This window comes from Lissotriton vulgaris, chromosome 4_1 (genome assembly GCF_964263255.1).
Source record: "Lissotriton vulgaris chromosome 4_1, aLisVul1.2, whole genome shotgun sequence".
NCBI lineage: Eukaryota > Metazoa > Chordata > Amphibia > Caudata > Salamandridae > Lissotriton > Lissotriton vulgaris.
The window spans coordinates 507,123,426-507,136,320 of record NC_141691.1 but is presented as its reverse complement, the minus strand read 5'-3'; the positions used below and the strand labels follow the sequence as shown (position 1 = coordinate 507,136,320).

The 12,895-nt window shown below is 44.4% G+C and overlaps 1 pseudogene; it reads right to left on the bottom strand.

The window, feature by feature from the left end:
- Positions 1-255: 255 nt before the first annotated feature.
- Positions 256-898, bottom strand: LOC147718906 (pancreatic progenitor cell differentiation and proliferation factor A pseudogene; annotated as a pseudogene).
- Positions 899-12,895: the final 11,997 nt, after the last annotated feature.

The following is a 12,895-nucleotide window of genomic DNA, read 5'->3' as shown; positions in this document are numbered from 1 at the left end:
AATAAATATACAAAGTTAAATTTGATACTTTTCTTAATTTTAAATTTTTTTTGGCTGCTTACATTTTTATTAGTTTTCAGCAAGTATAAAGCACAAGGCCACACAGGCCAGAGTAGAAAAAACCCATAAAATGTTCAAGTTATTTAAAAAGGTAAAAAACAAATACCGGTGGGGATTTTCATCATGATAAAAACTACTTCTACATGTCAGCAGCCATGAAAATAAGACAAAAGGGAGGGATTTGGGGCGGGAGTTGGGTAGGGGAGGGGGGAGGGAAGAAGGGGAGGGAATGGACAATGGGCGCTGTCTCCTAGCGTTCTTCTTGGAAGCAGGCAACCTGGCACCGGCGGGGACATACGCTAGGGCCCGTTCACGCCGGAGGCCCAGATGGTTTACTGAGCTCACTGGTGTGGCGCTTCCTCATCACCTCTTGAGCCAGACCACACGTGATCACGCCATTGGTCACCCAGAATGTTCCTGAATTTTCTGGGGTTTCTGACACAGTTTTCATGGCCGGATGGGTTGGTTTTCCGAAGAAGAAGCTAGCACACCAGTGAACAGGATCCACTTTGGGGAGACCTGGGTGGTGAGGGATAACTTCCCCAGAATACTCAACATTACCACAGGAGCTGTTACTGGAAGTAGAGCCCAGACGTCTTCTGTAGTAGTTGTGGGTTGCAACGAGCGAGCAACTGGATGGGATAGGTGCCATTTTGCTTGCTGTTCTTAAAGGTTACTAAGATGTATCTTAAGGCCAGATGTTGTATGTTGTTTCTTCTTGGCACCGTGCAGCAGCGACTTCAGTTGGCACTCGGCTCGGGAGAGCAAACGCTAGGCAACAGGGCCCATTTGTAAAGGAGATGCTGGGAGTATACTCACTGCCACAAGACTAAGCTCAGCTTGACTTTCTTTTACAGTTTTATTTAGTGCAAACTTGATCCAAAGGTATAACAGTGCTTTACATGAGCATCAGTTGCATTGCAGACGGACACATTCATTTTTTAGGCACGGGGAGATTAAATGATTTGCACAGAGTAATAGGATGTTGGAGCCTCCTGCCAGACTCCAATCTGGTTCCCCAGCTTCAAAGTCAACAGCTCTAGCAATTAAGCCACATCTTCTTATCGATCAATAATATTTTTACTAACGTTTTCCAAGTTTAATAAATATTTTTACTGCAGAATCTCTGTATGGTAAAGTATAGGCAAAAGTAAAAAAAAGTTTATTTAACACAAAAATAGTATGCTATGGAAACATTTGTACTAAATAATATTGTTGCATTTCCAGACACCTAACAGGGGTTCACCAGCTTTACTGACCTTTTCTACATTGTACGAGTCTCTTTCAGAGCCTGAACAAGGACTTAAAAGAGGAGGTGGAGCTTCCTAGGATTTGGTGTTATCTACCTGACCGAGTAGTGCCACATCATCCCGCCACCTCTTGATGTCAATAAAAACAGTACTCTGCCTGTCATATACCTGTTCAGCATTCTGCCTAGTATTAAAAATCGCAGCTCAATCCAAACCTGAGTTACGTTAAATTCTGAGCCAATCATCACCCACCCTACATTAGTTTGTTCCTTCACAGTTCTTCAAAGGGACCCACTGTTGTGAAGCAGCGACACATATTATGGCTCTTCTATTGTTAGCACCCCTTTTATGGATTAGCATGCTGGTGCAGGATGATGGCTACAGATACTCCATACCAGTCCTTTAATCCCCCTAGAATTAGCATACTGTATCCAGGGCCCTTTGATTTGACAGCTTCCACAGTATGATCATTAACTCACTCAGCCAGGCATCTCAAACCACAAATCTCATATGTCAAATTATAAAGTATGTAATATCAACCAGGCTCATTTAAATGTGCGCTGAACGGGCGCACATTGCCTGAGGGGTTCTCCCTGTATTCTACGTTTGGCTGCGTGTTCTGATCGTGTGCCTGTTCATTCTGCCACTCTTTTTTTAAAATACTGTATTCTTTTTAACCGGCCCCCATACTTGCACATTAAAATTATTTGAGTCTTTGATTCATTTTGCACACTTTCCTATTGCTGCTGCACTCGGGGCGAGGGCTTTCATTTACTTCCTGCCCGTCCCGTGGTGCCACCGAGAGATGCCATTTTGTGGTAGTTGGCGTTTCAGCTCTCCGGCTCCCGGGCTCATTTAAATGAGCGCTGAACGGGCGCGCACTGCCTGAGGGGTTCTCCCTGTATTCTACGTGTGGCTGCATGTTCTGATTGTGTGCCTGTTCATTCTGCCACTCTGTTTTTAAAATACTGTATTCTTTTTAACCGGCCCGCATACTTGCACTTTAAAATTATTTGAGTCTTTGACTCATTTTGCACACTTTCCTATTGCTGCTGTTCTCGGGGCGAGGGCTTCTATTTACTTCCTGCCCGCCCCCGGGTCCCACAGAGAGATGCCATTTTGTGGTAGTTGGCGTTTCAGCTCTCTGGCTCCCGGGCTCATTTAAATGCGCGCTAAACGGGCGCTCAGCGGACACGTGCAGTGGGCCCGCTACTGGCACGCCGAAGGCGTGCCCATGGCAAGCCCGCCTGCGCCCGTCAGCGTCCCGGAAGCGGCCAGCGCCATACTGCCTGAAAGCCCCAGGTAATGAGTCAAGGAGAAGCTATTGTGGAGCGTCTCTTAGAGCACTGGATTGCCTAGCTCGCTGCCACTCCCAGACTTGGGATGTGCCGTTGTTTCCACTGGCCCCCTGTCCAGATTGCTGCTTCCACGTGAAGGGCGAGCCTGCCTCCCCCGCTACCGAGGGCCGCCCTCTGGCTCAGCGGGCTAAGGATGTTCTCATTAGGTCTACTTTGATCAATGTCCGGTCCCTTAGGAAATGCCACGCAGATGTTCATGATCTTCTGGGGGATAATTCTTTAGACATGCTGTTCCTTACAGAGACATGGCTTGCTCCCTCCTCTGACCCTATTGTTTCTTTGCCGTTCCTTCAGGCTATAGGATTCTTAGAGCCGATCGCCAAGGGGGTAGAGGCGGCGGTGTGGCCATCATTTATAAAGATATTTTGAAACTCCGTCTGGGGGATCCTTCTGCTTGGGCTGGCTGTGAGGTGTTTGACTTTAGTGTCCGCTTCTCAGCACACTTTACTCTGGGGGCCTCTCTGATCTATAGGCCACCTGGTCCCGCAGGCCCATTTCTCCTGAGCTATGGGGATGCAATTGTTCCGAGGGCGGTAAGGTTTTGGCATTATATGATTTTGGGGTACCCCAACATTCATTCGGATTGTCCTGATACTAGGGAGGTGGCTGACCTGCAGGAGATTTTCCATCTGGTTCAACTTATCCAGCACGTCCACCTTCCGACTCATCAGGCTGGCCATCTATTAGATCCAATCTGCTCTAATTTCCCTCTTTCCATAGGGGATCCTTGCCCCGTGCCCTGGTCCGATCATTTCATATCCCATTTTTTCTGGGTGTTATCTAGTGTAGTTCCACAGGTCCATTCTTGCCAGAAACCTCTTCTTGATAAAATCGACCCTCTGGAATTCAAACTGGCTCTAGATCATTCCAGGCCTGTTTTACCTGGAGAACTGGAGGAGTGTCTGCCAGGGTTCACCACTTGGGTTGCTAAGGCGGCGGCTTCTGCAGCCTCTCCTCGGCCTGTTAGACCTGCTAGAGAGACCCCGTCCAAACCCTGGTTTAATGCAACCATCAAGGGTGCCAAGCATGACTGCAAGGTTCTGGAGCATGCCTGGCGCCTGAGCGGATACTGCCCGATAGCCAAGAGGAAACTCAGAGCTATGCAAAAAATCTACTATGAGGCCATTGCTTTGGCTAAAGGGCAATTCTATGCAGCCCATATCGATTCAGCTAGGAATAACGCCAAAGAAATGTTCTCCATAGTGCAGAATTTTACGTCACCGCGGGCCCAGGCGAGTGTTATTCCATCTTCCCTGGCCTGGTGTGACACGCTTTCCTGCTGCTTTAGAGAGAAAAATCAGACCATCCAGGCCTCCTTTTCCTCGGGTAATGTCCGTGGCATGGGACCATTGGCTGTTCAACCTGCCGCCCTCGCCTGCTCTTTTTCAGCTTTAAGAGTAGTTCACCCCCTGGAATCTCTCAAAATCCTCAGGGGGCTTAAGGCCGGTTCTCCTTCAGACTCCTGCCCAGCCAGGCTTCTGGCAGCAGTGGCAGTGAGCGTGCATACAGAGGTGAACTGCATTGTCAACATGTCCCTCCAGACTGCAGTGGACCCTCTGGGGTGGAAGCAGGCTAAGATACTGCCTCTTCTCAAGAAAGCTACTCTGGATCCCCTTATTCCAGAAAACTATTGTCCCATCTCCCTCCTCCCGGCCATTGCTAAAGTCTGTGAGAAGGTTGTCAACAATCAACTCACAGAGTATGTGGAGACAGAGGGTCTCCTGCACCCAGCACAATCAGGGTTCCGTGCCTCTCACAGCACGGAGACTGTTTTGTGGAGGTGGTGGAGGCTATTTGGAAGTGTCTTGACACGGGCGGGAGGGCAGCATTAATTTTGCTTGACCTCTCGGCCACGTTTGACACGGTCCCACATGCTCTCCTTCTGGCCCGTTTGGTGGAGATTGGGGTAACGGGAGCGGCTTGGGGCTGGCTTAGGTCCTTTCTGGAAGATCGGATTGAGCATATTTGGCTCCCACCTCTCTCTTCCTCCCCCCAGCTGGTCACCACTGGAGTCCCTCAGGGCTCTTCTCTCAGCCCGCTACTCTTTAACATTTATGTTACGCCACTTATATATCTGGCAGAGGAGCTTGAGGCTAAGGTGATGGCCTATGCCGACGATACGCAGCTGCTGTTCACCTGGGATAAGACTTCCTGCTCCGTCTCAGCAGCTCAACAGTGCCTAGTCTCCATCTTCAAATGGCTGGCAGATGCACAGCTAAAATGCAACAAACAAAAATCTGAGATCTTGCTCTATGGCAAGTTTCCCGCTGATTTTCGTGAGCAGCTGTGGCCCCCTGACTCCCCACTCCCCCTGTGTCGTGTCAGCCTGCTAAAAACCTGGGAGTCTTGTTTGACGAGAGTCTCCCCTTTTCAGCCCATATTAAGAAACTGGCAGACTGCTGCTTTGGACTCCTCAAGACTCTGCTGACCTTTTTCCCGCTTCTCCCTCAAGCGGTTAAAGAAACTGTCACATGTGCCCTGATTCTCTCTTGCCTGGATTATGCCAATGCTCTCTTTGCTGGGTCCCCTGGATATCTGCTTAAAAAGCTTCAGGTAGTCCAAAACGCGGCCGCTCGATTGCTATTGGGCATTTCGGCAAGGAACAGCGTGACCTCTCAATTACGCTCTCTCCATTGGCTTCCAGTTGCCGATAGGGTCAGGTTTAAATCTCTAGTTTTGGCCCATTGTGCTCTCCATGGCCTTGGTCCCCTCTATCTTCAGAAGCGGTTTTCCTTCTATATCCCGACGCGTGTTTTTCGAACTGGGACACAGTGCTTTGCTCGGGTTCCTCGCTTTAAGCTTCAGAGGATGGGTGGCAGTTCCTTTGCAGTGAAGGCCAGCGCAACCTGGAATGCCCTCCCCTTCTCTCTGCGGTCTATCCAGAATCCTGTCATATTCAAAAGGAAACTCAAGACTCACCTCTTTGTTAATTTCCTCTTGTATTCCTCAGGCTCCGCGCTGGGACACTCATGAGTATCCGTGCGCGTTACAAGTGGATATAACATATAACATAACATAACGTATGCCAAAACTGACCTCATATTTCAACCCTGAAACACAAAATCATATACAAGGCATAATGCTGGCCTTTGTATAATGCACATAGAATCTAGAGTTACAGTTTAACATATAAAGTGCAATATGAAAGCACTGCACATGAGAATTTATATCCAGGAGGGGTCGTGCAGTCAAATTTGGCATCTAATTGAATTATACCTTGCTGCACAGCGCTGTGCTGTTTGACAGGGAAGGGATAAAGGAATGTGCTTTATTTAAAAGAATATGGCTCATTCCTCCTTTTGTCCCTGTGCCGACACCATTTTGACTGTCTCGAGCCAACGCAGGTACCCTTAGTGCAAGGGTATCTGTGTTGAACACAAGGTTGTTTTTGTGTAGAAAGGGGAACCTTCCTGCACAAAAACAATTCTAAGATGTATATTCCTCTTTCTATATGTGCTGCAGAATTCAGAATGAGGAAAGAGGAAGTAACAAGGAGAAACAAAGATATTTCTTTTTGTTATGCCTCCAATGAGAAGGCGTATATATTTGGCACATTCCCAGGTCTACCACTTTTGGTAAATCTGGGGATGCGTCAAAACCCAAAGGAGTTGCGTTGGAATATCCATGCAATGCCCATGGAATGCCTCCACAGGGCAGAGTAAGGCAACACAGCATTTTTCACTAAGTTACTTTAATCTACACTTATGAAGCTAATCAGAGCCATGCAAAGTAGCCTTGTGTGGCTTCATAAATCCATTTTTTGAGTTTTGTGGTGCATGCACCATGTTGTGTGGTGCAAGTGTGATGCAAAAAAATATGGCCCTACGTTTGGACCCCATCTGTCACACTGTCAGTTCTCTGCATATGAGACAAAGAAACAAGCTAAGAATCATGGTAATGCAAGTCAGCCTAACTGTATTAAGATGGCTACCTGAATCAGAGGTGACAGTTTGGCAAAACTTCAGAACCTGCTGGCATTTCATCACAATGGCATTGCAGAACTGAAGGAATTATCTGAGGCTCGCAACAACACAAAACAAAATAAAAATCAACAGGTAAACAAACACTGTGTCTTAGTTTTAGGAACTTTCCACCATGTTAAAGGAAGATGCAACGCTACACTCTTGTGGTTTGCAGGGAGCAACTTTGAAAAGAAAAAGGAAAGAGGAATGTCTTGCTTCCCAACACAGTACAATCTTTATTCAACATTCTTGTTCTTTGGAGTGCTTTTTCAATCTACTTCTTTCAATGCTCATTAAAGAATCTTTATGCTCAGCTCACCAATTGGTTCACAGAGTTCAACGGAATAATTGCCTCATCTGTAGGCATTTTAATCCAGACTGGCCACTGGTGTTTAAAAAGAGTTTGCAGAAGTGTATCCAGTATATATGTTACAGTCAAAGTGTGAAATCCCGCATTCTATAGAATGCCTAGGTAATATATAGAATGCCTGAAAATGCCTGAAAATCAAACGTCAAAGTATGAAATGATTGATATTTTATACATTGCCTCGGCATTGTATACTTGCCGGATTGTCTGCCCGCAAAGTATATAATATGCCTAATCCCGCCATTTTATTCCCGCCTGGCAATGTGTGAAATCCAGCATTCTATAGAATGGCTAGGTAATGTATAGAATGTCTGAAAATCGAGCGTCAAAGTATGAAATGAGTGATATTTAATACATTGCCTAGGCATTGTTTACTTTGCTAGATTGTCTGCCGGCAAAGTATATAATACACCTAATCCCAGAGACAGCAAGCGAGGGGCAGAGACAGCACAAGTAACCCGGCATGGAGCAGGTGGCAGCCGTGCGGTGGTGTGGGGAGTGACCTGCCTGCAAGCAGGGTCAGAGGTCGTGTATAGCATCCGGCAGAGGTTCCACAGACGCTCTGCGATCATCCTTTCCGGTGGTTCTTGTATTACCATGTCGGAAGGGAGTGTAGTGCCAAGACAGGAATCACGCCATGCTGACATGCAACGACAGTTCTGCGATGAATTATCTCAAGTAAGAGCCAATGCTGCAAAAAACTGTATTTTCCTAACCAAAACCAGTTACCAAACGTTAGTGAACGATGTTAAAAAAGGCTAAGACGACCATTAGGAAGAAACCACGGGACTATTGACTGTTGAAACACTATGACGTAATGATGGTCGAGAATACGACTAAGTTGATCTATCCTGTTAAGGAAGGTACGAGTGCTATTTAGTTTTACGTCGCGGACTCTGAGTTATTTCACGTACTCCATAAGGCCCATTTGGCTATTGGTCATGGAGGACGGGACAGGATGTTGAAAGAACTTTCACCCAAGTATAAGAACATTAAATGGCATGATATTGAGCTGTACATTCACCTTTGTGAGCCTTGCCAGAAGAAGCAAAAAGGTGTTAAAAAAGGTGTTGTGGTCAAGCCAATGGTTTTTTCTGAATTCAACTCCCGTTGTCAGGTCGATCTCATCGATTTTCAGTCCAATCCTGACAGAGAGTACAAGTTTATAATGGTGTACCAAGATCATCTCACTAAGTTTTTAGTTCTCAGGGCTCTGAAATCAAAGAGAGCGGAAGAAGTAGCGTAAAAGCTTGTCGACATATTTACGTTGCTTGGTGCTCCAACAATTCTACAGTCCTATAACGGCAGGGAATTTGCAAACAATGTGGTAAGCAGCCTAAAGGAGTATTGGCCCACCTTGAAGATCGCCCATGGTAAGCCGCGCCACTCACAAAGTCAGGGGAGCGTCGAAAGAGCTAATCAGGACATTGAAAATATGCTGTGTGCTTGGATGCAAGATGAAAAAACTAGCTGCTGGAGTGAGGGTTTGTGGTTCGTCCAACTTATGAAGAACAGAGCTTTTCATTCTGGGATTAAGAGGTCACCATACGAAGCTCTGTTCAGCTGCAAAGCTAGAGTAGGTCTCTCGACGTTGTCCCTGCCTGACGATGTATTACAAGATGTAGAGACTGAGTAAGAGCTCGAAAAAATAATAGAGAGCGTACAAACAACACAACAGCAGGAAGAAAGACAGGATGAATCAATGCAAGAGGCACAGCTCCCTGCAGAAGACATAGCTGAGAATGGCAATCCATGTTGGAGGAAACCAAAACAGTGATGAAGCCATGGTTATCGAAGAGCCTTCCATTTCCGTGGTTACCGAAATTCCTTCTTCTTCCGCTATCTGTTGCGTCTGCTTAAAAGAAACCAGCGGTGCTCATACATGTCGAAAGTGTGGCCGAAACGTTCATGCCATCTGTGGACATTCTCCTAAAGACGATGACGGCGACGAAGTCGAAGTTTATGGGGTTAGCATTTTGTGCAATGTTTGCTTCAATATTGAGAAAGCTATCCAAAGTAAAATTGAATCGAAATCGAACCTTGAGATTCAGGCCAAAAAAATAAAAAGGGATTCTGACAAAAAAATCCTCCTGTGCCTTTGGGTGCCACTGTGCAAGTTCCGATTCCTGACGTCGACAAAGGGCGGGGTGACTCACGCAATCTCTTGGCAGTTGTTATGAACGTGACGGAAGAGGGCTTTTACTGACTTGGAACTGCACAAGAAATCTTATAGCAACTCTACACCAGATCACAACTCACCGTATGTCCAAAGAACTTAATGAGAATTGAAGACGTTCCTGACTACGAAATACCTCTCCAATCTGCAGCTACTTCTCAGTCCACAGGAAGCGGCCAAGTATTCGTCAGGTGTATGTGCAAGACGAAATGCCAAAATATGAGGTGCCTTTGTGTGAAAAAGAAAATTAAGTGCAATTCAAATGTCACTCTAGCCTTACATGCTGCAACAAGTACGGCATGCCAGTTCTGCTTTGTGTTTCACCGGTAACAATATTCTGTTCGCATTCTTCTTTAAGTCGTGAAATGTATGTACAAGATCAAAGTGCCAAAATAGAAGGTGTTTTGTGCTGCAACAAGTAGGTCATGCCAGTCTGCTTTGTGTTTTACTGGTAACAATATTCTGTTAGCATTCTTCTTTAAGTTGTGAAATGTATGTACAAGATCAAAGTGCCAAAATAGAAGGTGCTTTTGTGTGAAGAATAAAAGTGAGTACAATTCCACCTGTTACTCCGGCCTTTCTTAGTGTAACAAGTACTTCAATCTCAGTTCTGCTTTCATTGTTTTCCGGTAAGAATATCCTGTGCTTTATTTCGTAGTTTTGTTCTTCCAGTTTCAATTGCGTATTAATTAGTAAAGGCTTCTCATCTTGTGCCCTTTTAACACTTTGCGTAAATGGCACTGGTCATTCTGTATAATGCCTAGAAATCGTATAGAATGCCTAGGAAAAGTATGTAACATTTTCACAAAAAACTTATATTTCCTAGTTTGCCTCTAAACCATCAGGCATTCTATACATTACCTAAGCATTCTATACAATACCTGGATTTCACACTTTGCTGAATGCCTAGGAATCTCATCTTGTGGCCTTTTTACACTTTGCGTAAATGGTACTGGTCATTCTGTATAATGCCTAATAATTGTATAGAATGCCTAGGAAAAGTATGTAACATTTTCACAAAAAACTTATATTTCATAGTTTGCATAAAAAAAATCAGGCATTCTATACATTACCTAGGCATTCTATACTATACTGGGATTTCACACTTTGACTGTAACATATATAATTTAATAAAATGCCCTAAATAATCAGGTCACAGATAACATTCCATGAACTGTTGTAGTCACATATTTGTTGGTCTGTATGACTGTCCATTCTGTTCTTTGGATCTGTGACTGTTCCTTGAAAAACCTCCAGTGTATCTTGGAGCAACTACTCTTATCAACAGTCTCCTCCAAGCTATGACCGCATAGTTTAGGATGAATCTTAAATTAGAACTGTTGAGTGACATTTAACAGATTTAATAATCTATTAGGTAATAGCTATATAGACCTACAGCTTGAAGATTTTAGACTCTAAATTGTTTATTTCACATATTGATGCATTCTCTGGAAACACTGAGATAGTGGATTATTAGTTGGAGTCAATGGTAGTCCACCACTGTATCCAATATTGTCACTATTCATGTTAGATTCAGTATACGATTCAGTAATTTAAACCTGTGCCTAACCACTGGCACAGAACAGACAGGCTTACATTAAGAAAATGTGTACAAAAAGTAAAAATTATAAAAATCCTTAAAAAATCGAAAACACAGCCCAATAAAAATCCCACTCATATTTATAATGTAGATATTGCAATGAACAAACTGATACCAAACAATTAAAATCTAGTAGGAGGAACCTGAGACATGAATTTGGAAAGTGTTAAATAAAAACAGCAACAAAAAGAGTTAAACACCAACATCAGTCATCTAGTTGCGTTTGACAAGTACCTAGGTTTGAGTTAAGGCTGACCGTGATGAAACAGGCGACGATCACAGAGGCCAGGTCATCCTGGTCATAGGTTTTCACTTCCAACCTGTGGACAGATTTTGACTTTGGTGAACAGGATTTGCTAAAAAATGTACTGAAGAAAAGCATGTGGTTGCCCTGGTGGAGTACCTACTTGTCAATTTTATAGATATCTACTGGCCCTTGGTACAAGTGGGAGTGGCCAAACACCAGGAGATCACCTCATAGATCTCAATAGCAGGTGAAATCCTTCTTCCATCTTCCACAGATCCAGTGATTTAAAGTGGGTGCACATTTATGCCTGGCATTAGTCTGTGGGTGATGGTGACTCTGGGTCCCTCCCTAACCAACAGTGAAAAGGTTTTCAGGGGTAACCCTACCCACCTTTACAGACATTTCTGTGTGCTCTACTGCAAACAATTCCAGAGGGCCTCTTTCTACCTAAATCCAACTTGGCAGAATCTTTCTTCCCTACTATGTAGCTCCTGTGCTCATCTTAAGGGTGTGTCCAGAAAATTAAGCAAACCCTCCCCTGTGTCCACCTGTTCTGAGGGCATCTGCTCTCCCACTGGGAGTGGTGCCTGGCTGGCTAGGAGCCAATACAGATGGCAGTCCCAATTGTGAGCTACATCTGCCAGTGGCAGCATAGGCATCCTATGAAGATATGAAAGGGGTTGCCACAGCTCCCCAGTTATCTTATGAAGGAGCGGGACAGTCAACCTCTCCGCACATCCAAGGCCTTTCTCTCAAGTCTGGCAGACAATTCACACCTCATCAAAGAGCTATGTGGGTCCTGGTTGACAGTTGGCAGCTCAGGCAAATTGGCATCTAGGGGAAACAGCATTTATAATGCTGTAAACACAACATAGTAGTTTACAACACAGTCGTTACAATGACCGCATTGTTACCACGCATGCCATTACATAGCAAGTCGTATCAATGACTTGCTGAGGGGGCGTGTAATACCAGGGAATGTGTTGTATTTTAAATCCAACACCTTCCCTGCTGTTGCACACATTGGAGTAGGAATAGTAATTAACACTATTCCTAAGTCCAGTGCACCCCCTACAGCATGTCGTTGATACAACTTGCGGTGTAATGACACGCGTGGTAACAACACTTTTATTGTAACAACTATGCTGTAAACTACAGCGTTGTGTATGCATGCATTGTAACATGCTATATTCGGGCATCTAGAGGTTTTAGGCAGATTAAAGCTAACTTTAAAAAATATTTAAAAAAGTATATTAAGTGCAAATCTGAATTTACCAATGAATTGAATTTGCAATAAATATTTAAAAAATCCCAACAATTAGTTGACTTATCTGGTTTCTAGGAGGAGATAACATTATTAGTTGTAATAATGTATCAAAATACTTTCCTATGGGAAGCTAACCATGCTACAGTGGAAATAGTGTTTAGGGCTTTTTCACTGTAAGGACATGTTTAACATTGAACATTTACATGCCATACTTTTGAATATCATGCCCCCTGCCTTATGAGCCTTTAAGGCCTACTAGGTAGTGGCTTATTAATATTTTAAAGAAGGGTTTTAGGTCTGACAAAAGGGCTTAGTTTGACAGGTTGAATTTGCAATTTAAACCTGCACATCCAGGATACCGGTGAAAAACCTGCAGTCAGGTTTTGCACTGTCGCTCTATTGGTGATACAATGGGTGCTGCAGTTCACTAGTGGCATTTAACGTACAAGTCCTAGGTACACTTGAAACCCTATAATGGGGTCTTAAAGGTAAGTTAAATATACCAGTTAAGAGTATACCAATTCGGCATGTTTGTAAAGGTCAGGACACCTACACTGGGTTCTGGACAAGTCCAAAAACATGAATAAAATCTGGCAGAAAGCAGGGGC